Source organism: Rattus norvegicus, chromosome 13 (genome assembly GCF_021556685.1).
Source record: "Rattus norvegicus strain SHRSP/BbbUtx chromosome 13, alternate assembly SHRSP_T2T, whole genome shotgun sequence".
NCBI classification, from domain to species: Eukaryota; Metazoa; Chordata; class Mammalia; order Rodentia; family Muridae; genus Rattus; species Rattus norvegicus.
Genome location: NC_141546.1, coordinates 14,396,704 through 14,409,667, shown reverse-complemented (window position 1 = coordinate 14,409,667; position 12,964 = coordinate 14,396,704).

Genomic DNA, 12,964 nt, shown 5'->3' with positions numbered 1-12,964 from the left:
AGCCATTCGGCATTCCTCAGCTGTGAATTCTTTGTTTAGCTCTGAACCCCATTTTTTAATAGGGTTATTTGTTTCCCTGCGGTCTAACTTCTTGAGTTCTTTGTATATTTTGGAAATAAGGCCTCTATCTGTTGTAGGATTGGTAAAGATCTTTTCCCAATCTGTTGGTTGCCGTTTTGTCCTAACCACAGTGTCCTTTGCCTTACAGAAGCTTTGCAGTTTTATGAGATCCCATTTGTCGATTCTTGATCTTAGAGCATAAGCCATTGGTGTTTTGTTCAGGAAATTTTTTCCAGTGCCCATGTGTTCCAGATGCTTCCCTAGTTTTTCTTCTATTAGTTTGAGTGTGTCTGGTTTGATGTGGAGGTCCTTGATCCACTTGGACTTAAGCTTTGTACAGGGTGATAAGGATGGATCGATCTGCATTCTTCTACATGTTGCCCTCCAGTTGAACCAGCACCATTTGCTGAAAATGCTATCTTTTTTCCATTGGATGGTTTTGGCTCCTTTGTCAAAAATCAAGTGACCATAGGTGTGTGGGTTCATTTCTGGGTCTTCAATTCTATTCCATTGGTCTATCTGTCTGTCTCTGTACCAATACCATGCAGTTTTTATCACTATTGCTCTGTAATACTGCTTGAGTTCAGGGATAGTGATTCCCCCTGAAGTCCTTTTATTGTTGAGGATAGCTTTAGCTATCCTGGGTTTTTTGTTATTCCAGATGAATTTGCAAATTGTTCTGTCTAACTCTTTGAAGAATTGGATTGGTATTTTGATGGGGATTGCATTGAATCTGTAGATTGCTTTTGGTAAAATGGCCATTTTTACCATATTAATCCTGCCAATCCATGAGCATGGGAGATCTTTCCATCTTCTGAGGTCTTCAATTTCTTTCCTCAGTGTCTTGAAGTTCTTATTGTACAGATCTTTTACTTGCTTGGTTAAAGTCACACCGAGGTACTTTATATTATTTGGGTCTATTATGAAGGGTGTCGTTTCCCTAATTTCTTTCTCGGCCTGTTTCTCTTTTGTATAGAGGAAGGCAACTGATTTATTTGAGTTAATTTTATACCCAGCCACTTTGCTGAAGTTGTTTATCAGCTTTAGTAGTTCTCTGGTGGAACTTTTGGGATCACTTAAATATACTATCATGTCATCTGCAAATAGTGATATTTTGACCTCTTCTTTTCCGATCTGTATCCCTTTGATCTCCTTTTGTTGTCTGATTGCTCTGGCTAGAACTTCAAGAACTATATTGAATAAGTAGGGAGAGAGTGGGCAGCCTTGTCTAGTCCCTGATTTTAGTGGGATTGCTTCAAGTTTCTCTCCATTTAGTTTAATGTTAGCAACTGGTTTGCTGTATATGGCTTTTACTATGTTTAGGTATGGGCCTTGAATTCCTATTCTTTCCAGGACTTTTATCATGAAGGGGTGTTGAATTTTGTCAAATGCTTTCTCAGCATCTAATGAAATGATCATGTGGTTCTGTTCTTTCAGTTTGTTTATATAATGGATCACGTTGATGGTTTTCCGTATATTAAACCATCCCTGCATGCCTGGGATGAAGCCTACTTGAACATGGTGGATGATTGTTTTGATGTGCTCTTGAATTCGGTTTGCCAGAATTTTATTGAGTATTTTTGCGTCGATATTCATAAGGGAAATTGGTCTGAAGTTCTCTTTCTTTGTTGTGTCTTTGTGTGGTTTAGGTATAAGAGTAATTGTGGCTTCATAGAAGGAATTCGGTAGGGCTCCATCTGTTTCAATTTTGTGGAATAGTTTGGATAATATTGGTATGAGGTCTTCTATGAAGGTTTGATAGAATTCTGCACTAAACCCGTCTGGACCTGGGCTCTTTTTGGTTGGGAGACCTTTAATGACTGCTTCTATTTCCTTAGGAGTTATGGGGTTGTTTAACTGGTTTATCTGTTCCTGATTTAACTTCGATACCTGGTATCTGTCTAGGAAATTGTCCATTTCCTGAAGATTTTCAAATTTTGTTGAATATAGGTTTTTATAGTAAGATCCGATGATTTTTTGAATTTCCTCCGAATCTGTAGTTATGTCTCCCTTTTCATTTCTGATTTTGTTAATTTGGACACACTCTCTGTGTCCTCTCGTTAGTCTGGCTAAGGGTTTATCTATCTTGTTGATTTTCTCAAAGAACCAACTTTTGGTTCTGTTGATTCTTTCTATGGTCCTTTTTGTTTCTACTTGGTTGATTTCAGCTCTGAGTTTGATTATTTCCTGCCTTCTACTCCTCCTGGGTGTATTTGCTTCTTTTTGTTCTAGAGCTTTTAGGTGTGCTGTCAACCTGCTGACATATGCTCTTTCCTGTTTCTTTCTGCAGGCACTCAGCGCTATGAGTTTTCCTCTTAGCACAGCTTTCATTGTGTCCCATAAGTTTGAGTATGTTGTATCTTCATTTTCATTAAATTCTAAAAAGTTTTTAATTTCTTTCTTTATTTCTTCCTTGACCAGGTTATCATTGAGTAGAGCATTGTTCAATTTCCACGTATATGTGGGCATTCTTCCCTTATTGTTATTGAAGACCAGTTTCAGGCCGTGGTGGTCCGATAGCACGCATGGGATTATTTCTATCTTTCTGTACCTGTTGAGGCCCGTTTTTTGACCAATTATATGGTCAATTTTGGAGAAAGTACCATGAGGAGCTGAGAAGAAGGTATATCCTTTTGCTTTAGGATAGAATGTTCTATAAATATCCGTTAAGTCCATTTGGCTCATGACTTCTCTTAGTCTGTCTACATCACTGTTTAATTTCTGTTTCCATGATCTGTCCATTGATGAGAGTGGGGTGTTGAAATCTCCCACTATTATTGTGTGAGGTGCAATGTGTGTTTTGAGCTTTAGTAAGGTTTCTTTTACATAAGTAGGTGCCCTTGTATTTGGGGCATAGATATTTAGGATTGAGAGTTCATCTTGGTTGATTTTTCCTTTGATGAATATGAAGTGTCCTTCCTTATCTTTTTTGATGACTTTTAGTTGGAAATTGATTTTATTTGATATTAGAATGGCTACTCCAGCTTGCTTCTTCTGACCATTTGCTTGGAAAGTTGTTTTCCAGCCTTTCACTCTGAGGTAGTGTCTGTCTTTGTCTCTGAGGTGTGTTTCCTGTAGGCAGCAGAATGCAGGGTCCTCGTTGCGTATCCAGTTTGTTAATCTATGTCTTTTTATTGGGGAGTTGAGGCCATTGATATTGAGAGATATTAAGGAATATTGATTATTGCTTCCCGTTATATTCATATTTGATGTGAGGTTATGTTTGTGTGCTTTCATTCTCTTTGTTTTGTTGCCAAGACGATTAGTTTCTTGCTTCTTCTAGGGTATAGCTTGCCTCCTTATGTTGGGCTTTACCATTTATTATCCTTTGTAGTGCTGGATTTGTAGAAAGATATTGTGTAAATTTGGTTTTGTCATGGAATATCTTGGTTTCTCCATCAATGTTAATTGAGAGTTTTGCTGGATACAGTAATCTGGGCTGGCATTTGTGTTCTCTTAGGGTCTGTATAACATCAGTCCAGGATCTTCTGGCCTTCATAGTTTCTGGCGAGAAGTCTGGTGTGATTCTGATAGGTCTCCCTTTATATGTTACTTGACCTTTTTCCCTTACTGCTTTTAATATTCTTTCTTTATTTTGTGCGTTTGGTGTTTTGACAATTATGTGACGGGAGGTGTTTCTTTTCTGGTCCAATCTATTTGGAGTTCTGTAGGCTTCCTGTATGTCTATGGGTATCTCTTTTTTTAGGTTAGGGAAGTTTTCTTCTATGATTTTGTTGAAGATATTTACTGGTCCTTTGAGCTGGGAGTCTTCACTCTCTTCTATACCTATTATCCTTAGGTTTGATCTTCTCATTGAGTCCTGGATTTCCTGTATGTTTTGGACCAGTAGCTTTTTCCGCTTTACATTATCTTTGACAGTTGAGTCAATGATTTCTATGGAATCTTCTGCTCCTGAGATTCTCTCTTCCATCTCTTGTATTCTGTTGGTGAAGCTTGTATCTACAGCTCCTTGTCTCTTCTTTTGGTTTTCTATATCCAGGGTTGTTTCCATGTGTTCTTTCTTGATTGCTTCTATTTCCATTTTTAATTCCTTCAAGTGTTTGATTGTGTTTTCCTGGAATTCTTTCAGGGATTTTTGCGATTCCTCTCTGTAGGCTTTTACTTGTTTATTAATGTTTTCCTGTGCTTCCCTAAGTGTGTTCAGGTCTTTCCTGAAGTCCTCCAGCATCATGATCAAATATGATTTTGAAACTAGATCTTGCTTTTCTGGTGTGTTTGGATATTCCATGTTTGTTTTGGTGGGAGAATTGGGCTCCGATGATGGCATGTAGTCTTGGTTTCTGTTGCTTGGGTTCCTGCGCTTGCCTCTCGCCATCAGATTATCTCTAGTGTTACTTTGTTCTGCCATTTCTGACAGTGGCTAGACTGTCCTATAAGCCTGTGTGTCAGGAGTGCTGTAGACCTGTTTTCCTCTCTTTCAGTCAGTTATGGGGACAGAGTGTTCTGCTTTCGGGCGTGTAGTTTTTCCTCTCTACAGGTCTTCAGCTGTTCCTGTGGGCCTGTGTCTTGAGTTCACCAGGCAGCTTTCTTGCAGCAGAAAATTTGGTCTTACCTGTGGTCCCGAGGCTCAGGTTTGCTCGTGGGGTGCTATCCAGGGGCTCTCTGCAGCGGCAGCAACCAGGAAGACCTGTGCCGCCCCTTCCGGGAGCTTCAGTGCACCAGGGTTCCAAATGGTCTTTGGCTTTTTCCTCTGGCGTCCGAGATGTGTGTGCAGGGAGCAGTCTCTTCTGGTTTCCCAGGCCTGTCTGCCTCTCTGAAGGTTTAGCTCTCCCTCCCACGGGATTTGGGTGCAGAGAACTGTTTATCCGGTCTGTTTCCTTCAGGGTCCGGTGGTGTCTCCGGCAGGGGTCCTGCCGCTCCTGGGCCCTCCCCCACGGGAGCCCAGAGGCCTTATACAGTTTCCTCTTGGGCCAGGGATGTGGGCAGGGGTGAGCAGTGTTGGTGGTCTCTTCCGCTCTGCAGCCTCAGGAGTGCCCACCTGACCAGGCGGTTGGGTCTCTCTCTCACCGGGTCTGGGAGCAGAGAGCTCAGAACTCATCATTCTTAGACTTCAGACCCACTCATTATTCTTAGAACTCAGACACATATGTTTGGCCAGGCTCCTGTTGCTAGTAAAAACTCACTTCAGATCACGGGGTGCAGCCATCACTACAGCCATTTGAGACCCAGGATGCGGTAATGTTCCCCACATTGCCTGCCTAAACTTCTTCATTACTTTCTAAAGAATGTGATACTCTTGGCATTTCCATCTTGTCTGGAGTACTGTGGGAATTATTTGTCTTGGAAACCTTTTTGGGTCTAGTGTACAGCGACATCTGATGCTCCAGAGGTAAAGGGCAGACTGTGGACTCCATGTATCCCAGACCAGGATACAAGCAGTACCTAGGCACTCCAACAGGAGAGTTGGAATATAGAATCACAGAGGTTGGCCAAATTCTAGGCCATCCTGTTATTTCTACTGGGAAACACGTAGTATTGAAGAGTCTATGAACTTTGAGGACTACTGTCTATTATTCATATATTATCCATTTACTCACTGCTACTTTTATATTCATTCATTCATCTATCTACTCATCCATGAACTTATTCAATAACTATCTCTCAATTTATCACTCAACTTGTCCATATATATATATATATCAAGTAAATATCTACCCAATATCTTAATTACATATTGATATAGTGATAAAATACTATTATCTAAAGCATATTATTCAAGAGTTCTTCCTAACTTCTGTTTTCAGTGGGGGTGCCTATAATGATGGGACAGGCAAGAAAGAAAGTATCTGAATCAGAAAGAAAGAGACCACATCTCCAAATATTCACAAATCACAAACAGCAAACTGGAAGTGAAATTAGCCAACAAACATTCAAAGTATGCCCCTAATATGGCATTTGCACTAAAAAGGCTCTACTTCTTAAATGTTTCATAACCTCCCAAATATCATCAACAGTTGGGAACACTTTTCAAATATGTGAGCCAAGAGGGGACATTTATCATTCAAACCAACACACCAAATTGGTTCCAAACCATTGCACATGATGAGAAAGGTAGAAGAAGTAAATAACTAGATTAAAGTTACAATTCAAATGAACATATGAATATAAGAGGGAGTTTGGAGAAGTAAAATTCTTTTTATATTCCTAAACAGTGTTACAGTATTAGACAGTTTTCCATTATTGTTGTTAATTCGGGTATTCTCTCTTTCTCTCTCTCTCTCTCTCTCTCTCTCTCTCTCTCTCTCTCTCTCTTAAATCCAAAACTAACCAAAATCTCTTAATTGATTTCATAGTGATACATGAGCCCACATAAGTTGAGGAGAAAGCAAATATGATATGAGTAGATGTGAGGTTAATTATTGACTTTAGTACAGTCATTGTGAGTATTCAACCACATCTTCAAAAAATACCAACTTTTGGTTTCTGGATTCAGTCTCACACTACTGACTTGATGGTTCATACATTTATTACCTTTTCTTAAAATTGAAAAGTTTTGGGCTAAAAAGATAGGTACATTGGTCAAGTGCTTGCCGAACAAGTATAATGAACTAAAATTAGCTATACAAAACCCACTGTAAAATATAGGGTGTGGTGTGAATCTGCAATAGCAGTAGTGAGAGGGATGCCTTTTGGATGTTCAAGCCAGCTAGTCTAGCCAATTTATTGGCCTCTTAGTCCAGGAGAAAACTATATATTGACTAAGAAAATGGCTAAGTAACTGAGAGCTCTTACTAAATAAACATAATGACCTGAGGTCACATTCCTAGTACCCACTTAAATATTGTTAAAGGTGGCTGTATATACAAGTGCAATACCAGATCTATGGTAAGTGGAGCCATGATTATGACTGAGGTATTCTGGCTGCCAGTCTTGTTCCAGGTTCAGGGATAGACCCTGAAGTACATGATATAGAATGTAACTGAGCAGGACAAGCAGTGTGCTCTTCTAAACTTAGTGCACAGGCTTGGGCATAGACATCACAAAACATGTACACTTATTAACACAGACACACACACACACACACACACACATACACACAGACAGTGGAGAGGGCGAGAATATATACTGAGACTTCAGCTCTCAGTGCAATTTCTTTGAATCTCTTTACCTTGGGTAGACATTTCAGATAAGGGGAAAAGCTATGAATTTCTTCACAAAAGGTCATAAGAACAATATCCAGATTTCTAATTATCCTCAGGATCATTGTCTTCCATGTGCCTATTAGGATGGACCTTAAATACCACTTAAATCATTCCATGGGTTTACTAATACAAAGTACTACAATTTGAGCCTAAAGGAGTCAAGTGAAGACTTGTTTCTATAGGCAGCTATCAAAATGATCTTTTCTTTCCTGGGTGGAACTAGGCCACAGGACCTCAATACCCACAGCCTAGTGACTAATTTCCTCCAACAAGGCTAGACCTTTTCTGACAATGACACACCTATGAATAGTGTTATTCCCTCTGGGACAAGCATTTGAACATGTGAGTTTGTGTTGGCCAAACCTGTTTAAAACCACCACAGGAATAGGACACTTAGTAGGGTTGATCATGTTCCACTGGGTAACTCTAAATTTATGTATAAGTTGAAAGAACTGATTGAACCCAGAAAGTTAGGTACATAGAAAAATGCATGAATTTGACATAGGGAATTAAAAAAATGTTGGAGGAATCTGGGAAAATTGGAAGGAGAAATGGGGGATAGATACTTCACTAAATCCAGGTGCAAAATTCTCAAAGAATAATTAACACATACATACACACACACACACACACACACACACACACACAGCTTGTTTCATTCAACATTTTCTTTTATACAAGCTCCAATCTTGGAGCTACACTCAGGAGTCTATGGTGACTAACATGTATTCTTTAGGTCCTGTCCTCAGGACATATCACAGGACCATAAGCTGTACTGTATCTATTCTCTGTTTTATGATGGCTATAAATTTGTTCAATATATAGAGAGTCCAAACGTCAACAATAGTAGGAAAACTATTAGTGATCTAACAATGTGAATATGAGGATGATTGAAAAAGGGAATGAGTTCACCTTCACCATCATAATGGCCCAATTTCTACAACCTGAGTCCCCAAAATTTTCCCTTAAGCCATCTCAGTATACACCAGGTCATTCTCCCCTAGGTATCTTGCCCTGTTTGCTCTTGGCTGCATAAGCATTTACTTGCTGGCACACCAGCAAGTTCTACTGCCTCTGTGGCTAAAAACCTAAGGTCCATTTCATATATGTTGATTGACTGGATGAACTTCTTATCCCTTAAATGTGTCCACTTGGGCATTTGGTCAAGTAAGTCTTCTATTTGTTCTCTGGGGAGTATAGTTTTTCCCGCTTGAGTGAGCCATTGTCCTTCCTCCTCTAAGTAATAGTTGGATGGGTGGCTACCAATTTGGGCCCTATATTCTGCTGTATATTCTAAGTGAGATCATCTCTTAGTCTAATCCCATTTCACAGTGGGTGCCTCTAACAGGCTTATACCAGAATAGGTTCCTTGATAGCCACATCTCAAGCAATTGGTTTTGTCTAATTATTGCCCCGGGACATTGAGTCTCTTCGCTTCCGATGTTCTGAGCAATAAATAAGACTCACATTGCCAACCTCATCAGGACATTCAAGAGATCCAAGACTTCCTGCTTGTTCTTTATTTCTTTTTCCTCTGATGTGAGCAGTCCTCTTTTTGGTATATAGCTCTGTGGACATGGGCTGTGGCAAAGGCATACCTGCTATCAGTGTAGATGTTAATTTTCTTATCAGTCCCAAGTTCCAAGGCTTTGGTGAGGGCAACTAACTCAACTTTCTGCCCCAATGTACCAGGGCCAGAGGTTGGGTGTTGGGTAGAATTTCAACCAAGATGACACTTGTGTCATTTACCATAGCAGCACCAGATCATCTTTGATTTCTTGGAGAAAAATGCTCCCATCTGTAGACCAGGTAGCATTGGCTCCCTGCAGGGCTTAGTTGGAGACTTTTTCCTGCACCCATAGGCTTCTGCCAATATTTCTTGGTATTCTTGCTGTGGTTGCTGGAGGTCAGGATTGGGCAGCAAGGTGGTTAGATTGAACACAACCAGTGGAGAATCCAGTCCAGATGACCAGTGTTCCCATCCTCTGGGTCTTCCCCTTCTAAGGTAAAGTATTTTTGACTTTGGTATGCCAAGGTTGGGTAGAAAAAAGCATCTTTCAAGTCTCTAAGATTGTGTTCAAAATTCTGGAAGGTGGTGAAAACTCAACAGTGTGGAGGGGTTAGGCAGAGTGGGGTGGATATCAGACACTCTACTACAGCTTACCTCTTCTAAGTCCTTGACGTTGTGATAATCCTCAGTGCCCGACTTCTTAACAGTCAGGGGTTGTGTATTCCAGGTTGAACATCAATCACTAAGCAGCAACCAAAGCTGAAGGAGCCTGGAGATGTGTGATATAATTCCTTATCATGCCTATCCCATCATCGGGTACTGACTCACTGAGACAGGATCAGCCTGATAGTTATGCTCCACATACACAGGGGCCTGAAGACGTGCATGACCTAGCCCAGTCATTTCAGCCCAAAGAAGAGGAAACTTTTCCAGCCACCAAGCAATAGCCTCTATTGTTTGGGTACTGGTCTCAAACAATTTGTATCTGTCCTCTAGCCTAATAGTAAGGAATTGGAAGGTTCTCCATCAGGCCCCCTCAATTGAGGGCCCTCAGGAAGAAAGTGCATCTGAGCCCCAACTTGGAGAACAAATCTTTTCTGAGCAAGGGGTAGGAGCTGTCATGGTTGATCATGGATAAGTGGGATACCCATCCCAAGCCCAGGTCTTCAGTTAGTCCACGAATATTGTTTAGGTCCAGTGGCCCCTTGGACCCATGAAATTTTGTGGGAGAACTTGCTCATTAGCTTGGAGGTGGACTGAATTGGGTGAGTCTGTCTTCCACTTTCAAGGTTACCCTGGGTTCAAAAAGGGGTTATGAATTCCATCCTCCCTAGTTGCTGTCTTCCCACAGGGCTAAAAACCTTCACCATTAGGAGGCACTTTTCCCAAGTCCTGGGATTTCTTGCCCCTGGCTTTCATTTTTTGGGGACCTCTCAGACCCAGTAACCCCTCTCCTTGCAGTATGTGCACTGGACCTTTTCAAGGGGTTTTCTGTCTTTCTTTGGTTGGGTTCTCTCTTCTCGGTGTTCCCTAACTACTGTAGCTAAGATTCTCTATAAATACTTTTCTTATTACTTTGTTTTTATTATATTATTTATTATTATTATTATTATCATTATTATTATTATTATTATTATTATTATTATTATTTGTCTTTCATTTTCTTCCTTTCTATTTCTTTGTTAATTTTCTTTCTCTGTCTCACTGTTATGGTAGATTTTCTCAGCAATCTGCACTAAATCCCTCAATGATTTATTCTGTAGTCCCTCTATCCTCCAAAGCTTTTTTACTGATATCCATACTAGCATGGTATATAAAAAACAATGTCACAGTGGAATTGTGGTCTTTTCTTCTGGGGAGTATAGGGTATATGCTTGTGAATGCCTCCACGACACTTTAGAAAGGCCAAGGGCAACTTGTCTGGTCCCTGTCTATCCTTACATATCTTGGTCAAGTTGGTGACTCTTCAAGCAGCCCCCTTAAGACCTGCCAACAGAATCTGGTTGTAAACATTCTGGTGATCCTTACCTTCTGCTGTATTTATGTCCCAGACATAAATACAGCAGACTAGTCTGGGGAAATATGTTGGAGATAACAGCCTGGTCAATCCATTGTGCCCCATGTCTAAGGAGACTTTCTGGCTTCATGCATTATTCTCTCTTCCTCTTTGGTCATGAAAAACATTCTCCTGTGTTTTACGATATGATCCCAGATGAGCTGTTCAGTAAATAAAACAGTCCCAAAGAGTATAATCAGCCACTTGTGGTCATCTGAAAAGAAAAGTATTGGGCCTTCCAGCTGCAGCTCTACAAGTTGGCTGAATCAAAAGTCCAATATTGCATGGCCTGATTGCATTCTTCAACTATGGACCTGTAAGCATGGTGTGAGAGGGGGTTTCTGTTTTATCAGGGGTAAGTAACCCTGTTACTCTGGGTCCCCATGGTGGGTCCTTGTTCTGAAGGTCCCTCCCCACCATCCAGTTGTTAACTAGGATGTTTAACATGGTAGATTCCCATGTCTAAAGATAGCACCAGTCCAAGTCTGAGTCCAAAAACACAGAGAAATACAATCAACACAGAGATAGTTCACCCCTGCCATGGGCACAGAGCAAGACTTGGTTGGGTCCTGCATATAGTGAAGTCTAAGAACTCAGAAAAAGACAATCTACACACTGATAGTTTGTCCACAGGCACAGAAAGGTAATCAGGTACCTTGGCTGACTCCTGCCAGTATTGTGACTCACAGGTTCTCCCCTTTGGGAGGCCTGAAGCATTCTCCAGACTTCCTGAGCTCACTACATTAAGGTGCATCTGCTTGCCTCAATTGACCACACCAAACCAGAGGTTCTCTAAGTCTTACAGATGTACCAAATGTAAGACTTGAAATGAATTTTAACTAAAGTGAGATTTCCCTAAGTGAGACAAGAGAAAGGAGTTTAATGTAAATGCAAGAGGTGTATTTTCCTGCATCTCCTTGTCGATCCTAAATCAGTCCCTCATGGCGAGTGACAAGAAGGCAGACAAATGACCATTTTATACCTTTTAGGGCATAGGTTACTTCAGTAACATTACAGTTCAAAATTATTGGATAGCCATATTACCCTTTAAATCTGTTGACATGTCAGCATCAGTCATTACATTCTGAGTTTGCTACTCAAGAATTTTCCAGTGGGTGGAGAATGGAACTTGGGATGGCCTTGATGCAAGGTAGGAAGCAGAAACCTAGCCTATCTTTTCCTGAGGAAAGTGTGTGTAAGGCTGGTGAGAGACCCTAGGGTCTTCAGCAGGTACCCATAGACCTCCTAAGAGTCTTTATTGAGAGCTTGAGTACATGGAATCTCAGACTCTTACCATCATAGTGGTCAGAGTGAGAAGCCTGAGTCTAGGGGTCCACTGTTTTTATTGAAGTTACAGCAAATGGGGAATTTCTATATAAGTGATTAAACTAGTATTTTAAAGACTGCATTCTGGTGTAATCTGCAGGAACTAAACATGGGGACAAACAGGACATCTTAAGTTATGTATATGTATCTGGATCATTACATTGTTGACTGACAAGAGGTTGCTAAGTTGGACATTTTGACATTTCATGTTCTCAGATTTCACGTGTTCAAATTTCACATACAAAAGACATTGTTTCATAATGAGTATTCTGGTCCAATGTTTTTCATAGTCTTTCTGACCCCAAGATATTCTGTGAACATTTGATATATGAATTAATATTGTATGTCTATCAGTTGAAGTTGGACATCTCAAATTCAATTGTTTTATTTGTTTTGATCAGTTGTGAAGTTTTGTGATGATCTCAGCTACAAAAGTAAGAAAGAAAAATGAAAGAAAATAAGAGAGAAAGAAAATAAGAAAGAAAGAAAATAAGAAAGAAAGAAAGAAAGAAAGAAAGAGGAAAAGAAAAGAGAAAAGGAAAGAAAGACTTTATAAGTGGGCATAATGGTAAGTTGCACGACTATAGTTATAAGTTATATAGACTTAAGAAAGAGGCAGCATTGGGTTATCCTTAAGGGTATATGACCTCCCTAACCATGTGTAGTTAGCAACTTTTTATCAATCAGTATGAAATCCCTTCTATTGAGCGGACTTTAAATCTAATTAGACAACTGTTGATTGCCCACCCCCCAAATATAATTACTACTATGTCACTTGAGGAAATGTATGTTCTACTGATCATTTTTGTGGCTCCTGAACTTTATATATTGTTACAACTCTTGTTTACA